Here is an 11,184-nt window from a genome sequence, read left to right on the forward strand (position 1 = left end):
CCTGGAGTACCTAGCCGAGGTGTTCGCGTCCCTTGCCAAGTATGGGATGAAGTTGAAGCCCTCAAAGTGTCATCTGCTGAAACCCAGAGTGCAGTACCTAGGACATGTGGTTGGTGCGGAAGGTGTCGCCCCCAACCCCGAGAAGATCACCGCCATCCAAGACTGGCCGAGACCGACCACAGTGAGGGAAGTGAGGCAGTTTCTGGGCCTGGTGGGATATTACCGTCGCTTCATTAAGGGGTACACAAAGATGGCTGCCCCCATGCAAGACCTCCTCGTAGGACAGACCAAGGGTGGTAGATCCCTAGTAGCCCCATTGGTGTGGGAAGAAAAGCATGAGGAATCCTTCCGCCAGCTGAGAACAGCCCTGACCGGAGAGGAAATCCTAGCGTACCCTGACTACAGCCGCCCATTCATCCTCTACACCGACGCCAGCAATGTGGGCTTGGGGGCTGTTCTATCCCAGGTCCAAGACAGAAGGGAAAAGGTAATAGCTTATGCTAGCCGAAAACTCCGACCGACTGAGAGGAACCCTGAGAACTACATCTCCTTCAAGCTTGAGCTCTTGGCACTGGTGTGGGCTATCACCGAGCGGTTCCGCCATTACCTGGCAGCAGCCAAGTTCACCGCGTACACAGACAATAACCTGCTGACCCATCTAGATACGGCCAAGCTGGGCGCGTTGGAGCAGCGGTGGGTGACCAGGTTAGCCAACTACGATTTCACCATCAAGTACCGGGCCGGCCGTACCAACGTCAATGCCAATGCACTCTCCCGGATGCCCCACCTGTCGGAAGAGGGGCCAGAGGATGATGACCTCGAAGAGATCGAGTTGCCTGCATTTCACCGGCCATTCACTGAGAAGGTGCACGTTTACCAACAACGGGTGAACCTGGATCCGCTGCCCCGACAGGACTGGCAGGAAGCTCAGGACCAGGCACCTGCTGTCCGCCTGGTCAAGACTCTAGTGGAACAGGGTTCTGCTGGGATAGACCCTGCTGCCCCTGCCGAAGCCCAACATCTGTGGCAAGAACGGACCCGGCTATACCTACACCAGGGGAAGTTGTATCGCGAGCTGATTAATCCAAAGACTCACGAGAAGATCCGCCAGCTGGTGATTCCCCAGGCTAACGTGCCCACCGTCCTGCAAGCATACCATGATGGTGCAGTGCACTTCGGGTGGAAGAAGCTAGAGATGTTGTTAAGAGAGCGGTTCTATTGGAGTGGAATGCGGGAATCTGTGGAGGCCTGGTGCCGAGAATGTGGCCCTTGCGCATTGAGAAGGAAGGACGAGGCCAGCCAGAAGGCACCCCTACACCCGATCATTACACACCAACCGCTGGAGCTGGTTGCCCTTGACCATGTAAAGCTCACCCCCAGCCGAAGTGGGTACACCTACGCTCTGACCATCGTAGACCACTACTCGAGGTTCCTGGTGGTTGTCCCAGTTAAGGACTTAACCGGCCGCACCGCTGCTAAGGCTTTCCAGGCTTATTTCTGTTGACCGCATTGGTACCCGGAGAGGGTGCTTACCGACCAGGGTCCGGCCTTTGAAGCAGAGGTATTCCAGGAATTCTGCCAGTTGTACGGCTGCAAGAAAATCCGGACCACGCCTTACCACGCCCAAACCAATGGCATTTGTGAAAAGATGAACCACTTGGTCCTGGGCCTCCTCAAGACGTTACCACTGGAAGAGCGGAACCTGTGGCTGGAGAAGCTACCTGACCTGGTCGATATGTACAACAACATCCCTTCCAGCTCTACGAAATGCACTCCAGCATACCTGATGGGAGCTCGTCCCGGCCGGCTACCAGTGGATCTGGAAATGGGCTTGGAAGCTTCAGAAGCACTCCTGTCGACAGCTGAATGGGACACTCGGCGGAGGACACAGTACCGACAGGTCCAGGAGTATGTTGAAAAGAACTTGTGCCGGAGTCGGGGACAACAGGAGCAGTGCTTCAACAAGAAGGCGCCTGCCGGTTCCTTCCAACCTGGGGATGTAGTGCTGAAGCGGAAAAGAAGGGCCCACAAGCTGGATGATCAATGGGAAAAAACCCCGTATGTAGTCCAGCCCACAGGATGTGAGAATGGGAAGGCCTACCAGATCAGCCGTGACCAGGGGGGGACTTTGGCCACGGTTTCCCGAGACCACCTGAAGAAGTGCCCACCAGCATTGAGAGTAGCGGATGAGGCTCCAGTTCCCAGTCCAGTGGAGAAGGAAAAAGAGGTAATCCACACCATGATGGGTGATTTTCCAGCAGACTGGCCTACACAGAACGGTGCGGTGATCCTTCCAGTGATACTGTTCCCACAACCCGTGGATGAAGAAATGATGGAAACGGTTAACCGCGAGCCAGTGCCCAGGGATGTACCTGTACCCAGCTCCCCTACGCCTCCGCCTGCCCCACATGATAGCAGGGAGGAGGAACTGACTGTTCCCTCTGCCCCACTGCCTGTCACCACTGACACCGGACCCCGAAGGTCCACTCGCCCCAACCTAGGTAGACCCCCACTTAGGTACAGGGAAACTACTCTTTAAAAGGGGGGGGCTTTATGTGTTGAGTGTACCAGTTTGAAAGTTTTAAATGATAAGTAAAGATGATCAACCAAAGAAGTTTACCTGATTGAACCGTGATTAAACCGGCCGTTGCCGGCAACTGTTGTCCCCGTAGGGACTGTGCAACCATTGCGTAAGGAACTGCTTACGGACAAGCCCGAGAACTTGCAGGGCAACCACAAACTTAGTGCAATGTAAATAAAAATGTTTGTTGGCTTGACACCGTTACCGCCTCCGGAGAGGCTGATTTGGGAGGATGGGCCTGGAGGAAAGGGATGGCCTAGGCCCGCCACTACCGTAACCGGTGGCGATCCTCCGGGGGTTCAGGGGTCCCCTTGGACGTGGGCCCCCTGAAAGAGACAGAACCCGCTCGGGCAACTTGGTGCTGGACTGGGGTCAAGGGGTGCTGCCCGCTTCTTAGGGGCAGCATCAGGGCCAGGTTGTTTGGGTGGGAGAAGAGCGGAAGCTGTACCGTTGTAAAATGTTTATGATGCTTTTACATGTTTTACCGTTTTATTCTTTTTCAGTTGTGAAAATAAAACCGGTGATGGACGGGCAGCCCGCGGACGGTCTGCATTTTACTATAGGGGAATGTGGCGCCCTGGACAAGCCAGGTCGTCACAGGTACTACACCAACACACTCTACACTCCGGCTAGGCACACCGAAGCTAAACACAAATCCTAGTTGCCTTCCTCCAGGGGCTGATGTCCACACCAGGGGGTGGGCCAGGCGGTTGATCCCACCCACCGAGGAGTTCACAGTCCTGGAGGCGGGAAAAGGAGTCAGATTAGAGATCAGTTTTGGAGTTAGAGAAGTGAAGAGGAGAGGAGACTGACCGTGTCCGGGTGTGTGGCCCGGGCACTCAGCAAGGTTGGCAGACGGTGGTGACCTTCTGCAGGAGAGGCTGATTGGAGTGAACCGTACGGACCGGGGATGGGCGGTGGCCCGCCGGTACCAGATCGGGGAGTGTAGAGAAGCCAGCACCATCCGGCAGGGCCTACGGACCCCGACCAGGCTAGGAGTCGCCGTAAAACCGGTCAAATCCGTTAGCGACAGGAACCTCCAGGGTTTCCCAGCAGTCAAGACCCGATTGAAGGCAACAGCTCACACCGTAGAGGGAAGCACAGTCACCGCCAAGGCTACAGTTCCCAGGGCCAGAGCCTGCGGGCAAAAGGGGCTCCCTCAGCATCCATCCAAGCTGGGGAGCGGGTTACCGGTGGGAAGCCCGCTAGATTTTGGGGGAATAAAAGGGGTCCAACACCACATCCCCACAGGTGCACACCCACCCATCAAAGAGAGCTATAAGCCAATACCACCTTCACATTGCCAGTGTACCAAGGACATGTTGAGCAACATGAAGGCGGCTGGGGTTATCCGTGACAGTTGTAGCCTTTGGGCAGCTCTGTTGATCCTGTTAAAAAAGAAGGACGGCACCACTCCCCGTATTGAGGAATCGCTAGCTGCATTGAGAACTGCAAATTATTTTTCTACCCTTGATCTCACTAGTCACTATTGGCAAGTGTCCGTTGCTGAGGCAGACCGGGAGAAGACCGCCTTCGCCACCCCTATGGGTCTCTGCGAGTTCAAAAGCATGCCCTTCGAGCTGTGCAATGCGCCAGGAACCTTCCAGAGGCTGATGGAATGCTGCTTGGGACAAGATTTTAGGGTGTATAAAAAGGGAGATTAGATCCCGTGATCCCAACGTATTGTTACACCTCTATAAATCACTTGTAAGGCTACATCTGGAATATGGGAACCAGTTTTGGGCTCCACATTTTAATAAGGACATTCAGAAGTTAGAGTCAGTTCAAAGGTGGGCAACTAGACTACTACAAGGAATGGAAGGCCTCCCATATGATGACAAGTTGAAAAAGTTATTAAGTGATTATTGGCTGCAATGGGGCTTTCTGGCTGGTGCCAGCCTCTCTTCTTAGCACACAGGAACCACAATCCCTACACCATGCTTCAATGGATTCTCTCATCCCAGCCCAGTAAAACTACATATTTTACACAGTCATAAGCAGCCAAAAGGGATCTATTCTATTCAATTGCAAATGATCTAGATAAGACTGAGAATAAGATACTGCACGGGACATAGCAGAGTTGGTCAAGTTGAGTGGAGATGAGTTTGCTATTTGGCACAGCTTTTTGCATCAATAAAGCAAGTAAAAGGTGTGAAAGATAAAAAAAAGGGTGAAAGTGTGAAAAGTGAATTGGCCAAATTGAGGTGCATATAAAGTTTTTGCTTTCTTTCAATTCACTAATGGGGCTCATTTGAATCAGGTGAATTGAGTTCTGCTTTTGGAAACTGGGTTAAGAAGGGGTGCACCGGTCCTGGAGGTACTGCAATACCAGGTCAATGCGTGCAGTGGACAGAGCAAGATTTTTTCCATCTCCTTGTTCTAAAAATCCATTTAATATATGGTCCCCAGAGAGGGGACGTATCAGATATTAAACTGATAAGAACAGATTTAATTTTTTTTTTTTTCTGTTTATCAGTAGGACTTCAAAATAACAAAGGTGATCGCCTCCCGTTGCCTGGGAACCGTCCAGGCACAAGAGGGCTATGTGTCACCAGAAGGCGCACACACTTCCTCAAGGCCGGCAGACGTGCAATCCCAGGCACCTTCCAGTACCGACCAAGGTAGCGTCCTCCGAAACTACACTTGATCTTAGCCAAAAGGCCGAGAAGCTATAACCCGAATTGGTTACGGCCTTGAGTGGCACCCTGGCCTATACCGGACACATCTTAGGGAGAGGGAGACAAACCCACGCCTACAGAAGACATTTTGTCACCCAAGCCAACCCTTGAAAAGGCTGTTTTGCAGAGCAAAAACAAGAAGAATGGTGCTTTTTGCAGCCTTCCGCCCACTGCAATGAATCTGAATAACTCCTCCTTTTGGACACAAGCACCTCCCCTCCCCCTTGCAGTCTTTCCAATTCATGATACAAAAAGACGGACGGACAGGACAGGACAGGACAGGCTGCCTGACTTTCCGTCACTGCCACCCTTTGCCATCCTTGCCCGTAGAAAGCCCTTTCATCATCCCCAAACCCTAATCTTTTCCCTTCCCTTCCCAGATGCGTCTCACTCCCTTTCATTAGGAAGTGAGCGCAGCCTTTTCTCCGTTCTGCACATGCGCGACGTTAAACACAAATGCGCAGGCGTGCGTTCCATTACCCTCACTGCATTCCACTCCCATACAGGAAGTGGGCGCAGCTATTACTACGGTCGCACATAAAAGAACCCACGGCCACCACTGCACATAGCTGACTCCACCACAGGACACCCACTTCTACACCAACGCAGGTAAGACAGGATCGGCACCTCTATGCTCCCGTTACAATCAGGCTCAGTCACCATGTGATAACGCTCTCAACTCTTTAGTTGCAGGCTCCCCTTGCTTCACCTCCACTGGCTGTGCTGCCATTTCCTCTCCCACCTGGAAGGTATACTTTATTCCACTATTTTCCTGTTTCTCTCTTCCCCCTTTTCCCATAACCTACTTTTATCTGCATTTGTGGGGTATCTATATGCTATTTACATCATAGTTTTATTCATTAATATGGAAGGGAAGAGTGCCCATGAGAGTGTTGAACTGCGGAGAGCAAGAGATTAAGCTGCTCCGATTTGCCACCATTGATAAGCTGTTCTCAGTAGATACACATGCTATCCAAACAGCAGCATCCACCATTGCTTCAGCCCACCCATTCAGTGACAGCTCACCAAGTCAGCCAGAGGAGTGGTGTAAGGAATTACACGTAGGCACTGACTCCACACCTTCACATCACAAGAAGGGGGTCTACAGGCTAGTGCAAGAATACGAGCAAGTCTTCAGCAAACATCCGCTAGACTTTTGAAGAATAAAAGGGGTCAAACACTACATCCCCACAAGTGCACACCCACCCATCAAAGAGAGATATAAGCCAAAACTACCTGCACATTACCAGTGTACCAAGGACATGTTGAGCAACATGAAGGAGGCTGGGGTTATCCGTGACAGTTGTAGCCTCTGGGCAGCTCCGTTGGTCCTGTTAAAGAAGAAGGACAGCACCACTCCCCTGTATTGAGGAATAGCTAGCTGCATTGAGAACTGCAAATTATTTTTCTACCCTTGATCTCACTAGTCGCTATTGGCAAGTGTCCGTTGCTGAGGCAGACCGGGAGAAGACCGCCTTTGCCACCCCGATGGGTCTCTGCGAGTTCAAAAGCATGCCCTTCGAGCTGTGCAATTTGCCAGGAACCTTCCAGAGGCTGATGGAATGCTGCTTGGGACACCGAAACTTTGAAACGGTACTGCTATACCTTTATGATGTTATTGTTTATTCTAAAGCAAACAAGATTTTAGGGTGTATAAAAAGGGAGATTAGATCCGGTGATCCCAACGTATTGTTACCCCTCTATAAATCACTTGTAAGGCCACATCTGGAATATGGGGTAAAGTCCTGAGCAGGTTGATAACCATTGGTTTGAGCATGGTAGGGTGTAGTGCGCATCTTCCTGCATCGGTAAAAGCTGCAGAAGTCCTTGAAGATTTCCGCTTCAAAGGCTGTGCCTTGATCTGTGAGGACTCTCTCTGAGTAGCCATGAGGTCTGCATAAGTGTGCTTGGAAGACCTTCGCTGCAGTATGGGCCATTAGATCTTTGACTTGTACCACAACCATAAATCTCGAGTAGTTGTCTACCATCGTAAGTGCATACGTGAGCTCGCCTCGATATTCTGCAACAAAACTCCCTTTTTCGATTTCAGTTTCAGCAAACACTCCTCTTCCTGTAGAAAATATTTATCATTACCTAAGACAGTCATTCTAATGCATGACAATATTAAGGCAATTTAGTTAAAACTTGTTTTAACTCACCTTTAAGGGGATTGATGTATTTCATGGTCAATCCAGGTTTGTCAGTGATGGCACTGACATAATGTATGGCGTCTTTTTCGGGCGTTATCCTTTGCCTTTTCATTGTGAAAATCCAGTTGCCTATATCAAAGCAAATTCTACTACTTGTAAAGTATGCAGAAAATGAAATGTAGAACATATAACATCAACTGCTTAGGAACGCATCATAGGTTAGTACTTAAAAGGATATTGTCATGTTCTAGTCATAATGCAAGCTGGACATTTTTCATGTTACCCTGTAATCGCCGGCCTGTTCTAATGCTCACAAGCCAAGATATAGGCTCAGCTGCTAAGGCTTCCCTCTGCCTTCTGAATGAAACTTGAATATGTCTGGGTCACTGTGTATATAGCAGGTGCTCAGAAAAAATAAGAGTCAATTCAATAGAAATAGCTCTGGCACACTATAGTGATCAATAACGTAAGAAAAGAACTCTTGGAATGCTGAAAATTCTTTATTTGTGCAAAAAGATAATTCATCCAACGTTTCGACCTTGTTTTTAGGTCTTTATCAAGGATAAAGTTATCTAAGATCATAAAGGGTTACAAAACCATATAAACACGTAATTAGTACATAGTACAACATAACAGTACAATATATTGCTACTTGAGAGTACAATGGGTCAAATGACCATGATGCACATACAAAAAATTTTTCCAAAGCCATAGTGAAAACATTTGTACTGAGGAAAGAAAATTTCCACATGACCTATCTGGAGAAACATTCTGGATCAAACAACCAAAAATAGTCAAGCAGGTAAATACACACCTATATGGATAACAGGATGATATGTGTTCAATTGTATAGCGTCATTGCCATTAAGGTACAAATGGAAAACTTGCAATCCTATATAGTGAAGGAAATGAACACATATCATATCAAAGAACACAGGAACATGGGTGTGAGAAAAACCTCAATGTTTATACTTTGTTCTTTATAATGGTGTGAACATGTATATGTCTCAGTACCTTATGCACTTGAGAATTCTAGTGAGTAGATCATGAAAGCCTATTTCAGAACTGGAATCGGTAAATAATTGTAGGTGGAATCTAAATGAAAAGATGGTACAAGTGTTATCATGACACGTGGGCTATAACACAATGGACCGTGTGACAAAGAAGAAAGGAGAGAAAGAAGAGGAAGAAAATGCAACTACCTGTAACATTACGTGATAGTCACTGGTAAGTATCACTTGACAATTCAAGTGAAAAAGGATTCCTTTATTAAAGGGTTCTCAGTCGCCTCAGGATCATGAAATACTAGGGTAAATGATATGAGAATGGGTAAGAAGCACCACTAAAGGAAATATGAGATGCAGGACATATATCTATAAACCCCTGAACTACATGATAGAAATAAAAAGAAGAAAAAAGAAAAAAAAGAAGAAAGAAGAAGAACACATAGAATGCGGAAAGAGAATGGGTACAACTACCTGAGTTACTGCAGGGAGGCCCCTGGTTGGTATTGTGAGGGTTAGTGGAATTCCTTCACTGAAGGGTTCTCAGTTGCCTCAGGTTCGTGAAAAATGCTATAGACAAATAATGCCCAGAGAAAAGGGGTTCATATACAGCGAATAATGGTAATACAAGGTACATGTGTCACATGTAATAGTATATATATATATATTGTACTAAGCTCTACACCAGAAATAGAAAGTAGTCCCTCTGCCTTCTGTCTAGGTGCCCTGAGTTATGTCCTGTAAACTGTCACAGGGACCCAGACACACATGTGTAGTAGGGGAATATCCCTGCTGAGATGCCAGTGCTAGAGCACTCGTTTGCTGTGGAGTTGAACGCTATGTGAGCAGTTCTTACCTTCAATGAGCAGAAGTCTCTTTTTTCAGATTTCAATATCTCTGTGGGTATCTGGCAGAAATATGGAATACTCTTTACTGCTAAGACCCTGTACACCACTCCCACTAAAGGGGGCTTTACACGCTGCGACATCGCTAATGCGGAGTCGTTGGGGTCACGGAATTTGTGACGCACATCCGGCCGCATTAGCGATGTTGCTGCGTGTGACACCGATGAGCGATTTTGCATCGCTGCAAAAACGTGCAAAATCGCTCATCGGTGACATGGGTCTCCATTCTCGATTATCGTTACTGCAGCAGTAACGATGTAGTTCGTCGCTCCTGCGGCAGCACACATCGCTCCGTGTGACACCGCAGAAACGAGGAACCTCTCCTTACCTGCCTCCCAGCCGCTATGAGGAAGGAAGGAGGTGGGCGGGATGTTCCGGCCACTCATCTCCGCCCCTCCGCTGCTATTGGGCGGTCGCTCAGTGACGTCGCTGTGACGCCGCACGGACCGCCCCCTTAGAAAGGAGGCGGTTCGCCGGTCACAGCGACGTCGCCGGGCAGGTAAGTATGTGTGACGGGTCTGGTCGGTGTTGTGCAGCATGGGCAGCGATTTGCCCGTGTCGCGCAACAGATGGGGGCGGGTATCCACACTAGCGATATCGGGACCGATATCGCAGTGTGTAAAGTAGCCTTTAATAAACTGTGTAAAGGATTTTAAGTAAAAATCCACAATAAACCAGCGCTAGATGGGTTTTTATAATTTTATTAATAGACCACAAATAAAAAATGTTTTGCTATCCTTGTTTCAAGACAGAGTATTTGATAATATACAATACACTGATTATTACTAAAACCAAGGACCACATAAAACAAGGACCACATAAAATAAAAAATGAAAGTAATGAGAATAAAATTCTTTTGTATAACCAATTAACTTCGAGGTGATACAATATTCACATTGATTTAGTTTTACCAGTCTAATGTAATGCCCCGGCCGGTGGCATATATTTTGTTTGGTTAATAATTTAGACTTATACAATGAAAGATGTACTATACCACCCCTGGCTAACTTACAAGTTTTAAGTTGTACAATATAAGTTTGCGACGTTATATTCGCCCCCAGGGCCTGGGGGAATAAACCTCACAACAACTTGACCGCAAAAAACACCCCGGATTTCTCCGTTGATTAGGCTGGAACCGCTATGTACAGGATTGACCTGTTAGACTTCCAGAGCGGACGTTTTGAGGCCAGTGGCCGCGACTAGTGCTGGCTCTGGGGGAGATGTATGGTTACCGACATCCCTCTTTACAGAGCCTTTATAACACTTCACAAGGCCACAAACCAGCCGGTCCCGTATTCTCCCAAATGTACTTTCGAAATCAAGCAGTACGAAGCCACTGAAAGCACCAAGATGTTGGCTGCGGACAACAATAAGATCAGCGGTAACTACTCTGCCTCTCCAGCGGGCAGTCCAGACCGTATCCAGTGTCAGCTGACTGATTCCACACAGGAGGAAGTTGCTTGGCAGGTTAGCACCACACAAGGCTCCGATCCGCTTCCAAACGAGCAATGCAGAACCGCTGGAGGTACCAATGTATCCTGGTTGCAGACAAAGGAAATGTCAGCGGTAACCTCTCAACCTCTCCAGCAGGCAATCCGTACCGTGTCCAGTGGAAGCCGGTTGATTCCACACGAGGGAGAGATTACTTGGCAGGTTATCACCGCACAGGTGAGGTAGGCAAAAACAGAGTCCTGATCCGACGCGCGTTTCGGGGGCGTGTAACGGCCCCCTTCCTCAAGGATAACTCAGCTGTTGCCTAGAGCACTATTTATGCATATATTTAATTGGTTATAATTTGCATAAAATTAAACAATGTTTAAATTCAACCAACATTCAATGACCACTACATATATCAATTTGTGAAAG

General features: G+C 48.4%; 1 pseudogene; it reads right to left on the reverse strand.

Moving 5' to 3' along the window:
• Window positions 1-4,876: 4,876 nt before the first annotated feature.
• Window positions 4,877-5,083, reverse strand: LOC142257314 (U2 spliceosomal RNA; annotated as a pseudogene).
• Between the last annotated feature and the right edge of the window lie 6,101 nt (window positions 5,084-11,184).

Source organism: Anomaloglossus baeobatrachus, chromosome 11 (genome assembly GCF_048569485.1).
Source record: "Anomaloglossus baeobatrachus isolate aAnoBae1 chromosome 11, aAnoBae1.hap1, whole genome shotgun sequence".
Lineage (NCBI taxonomy): Eukaryota > Metazoa > Chordata > Amphibia > Anura > Aromobatidae > Anomaloglossus > Anomaloglossus baeobatrachus.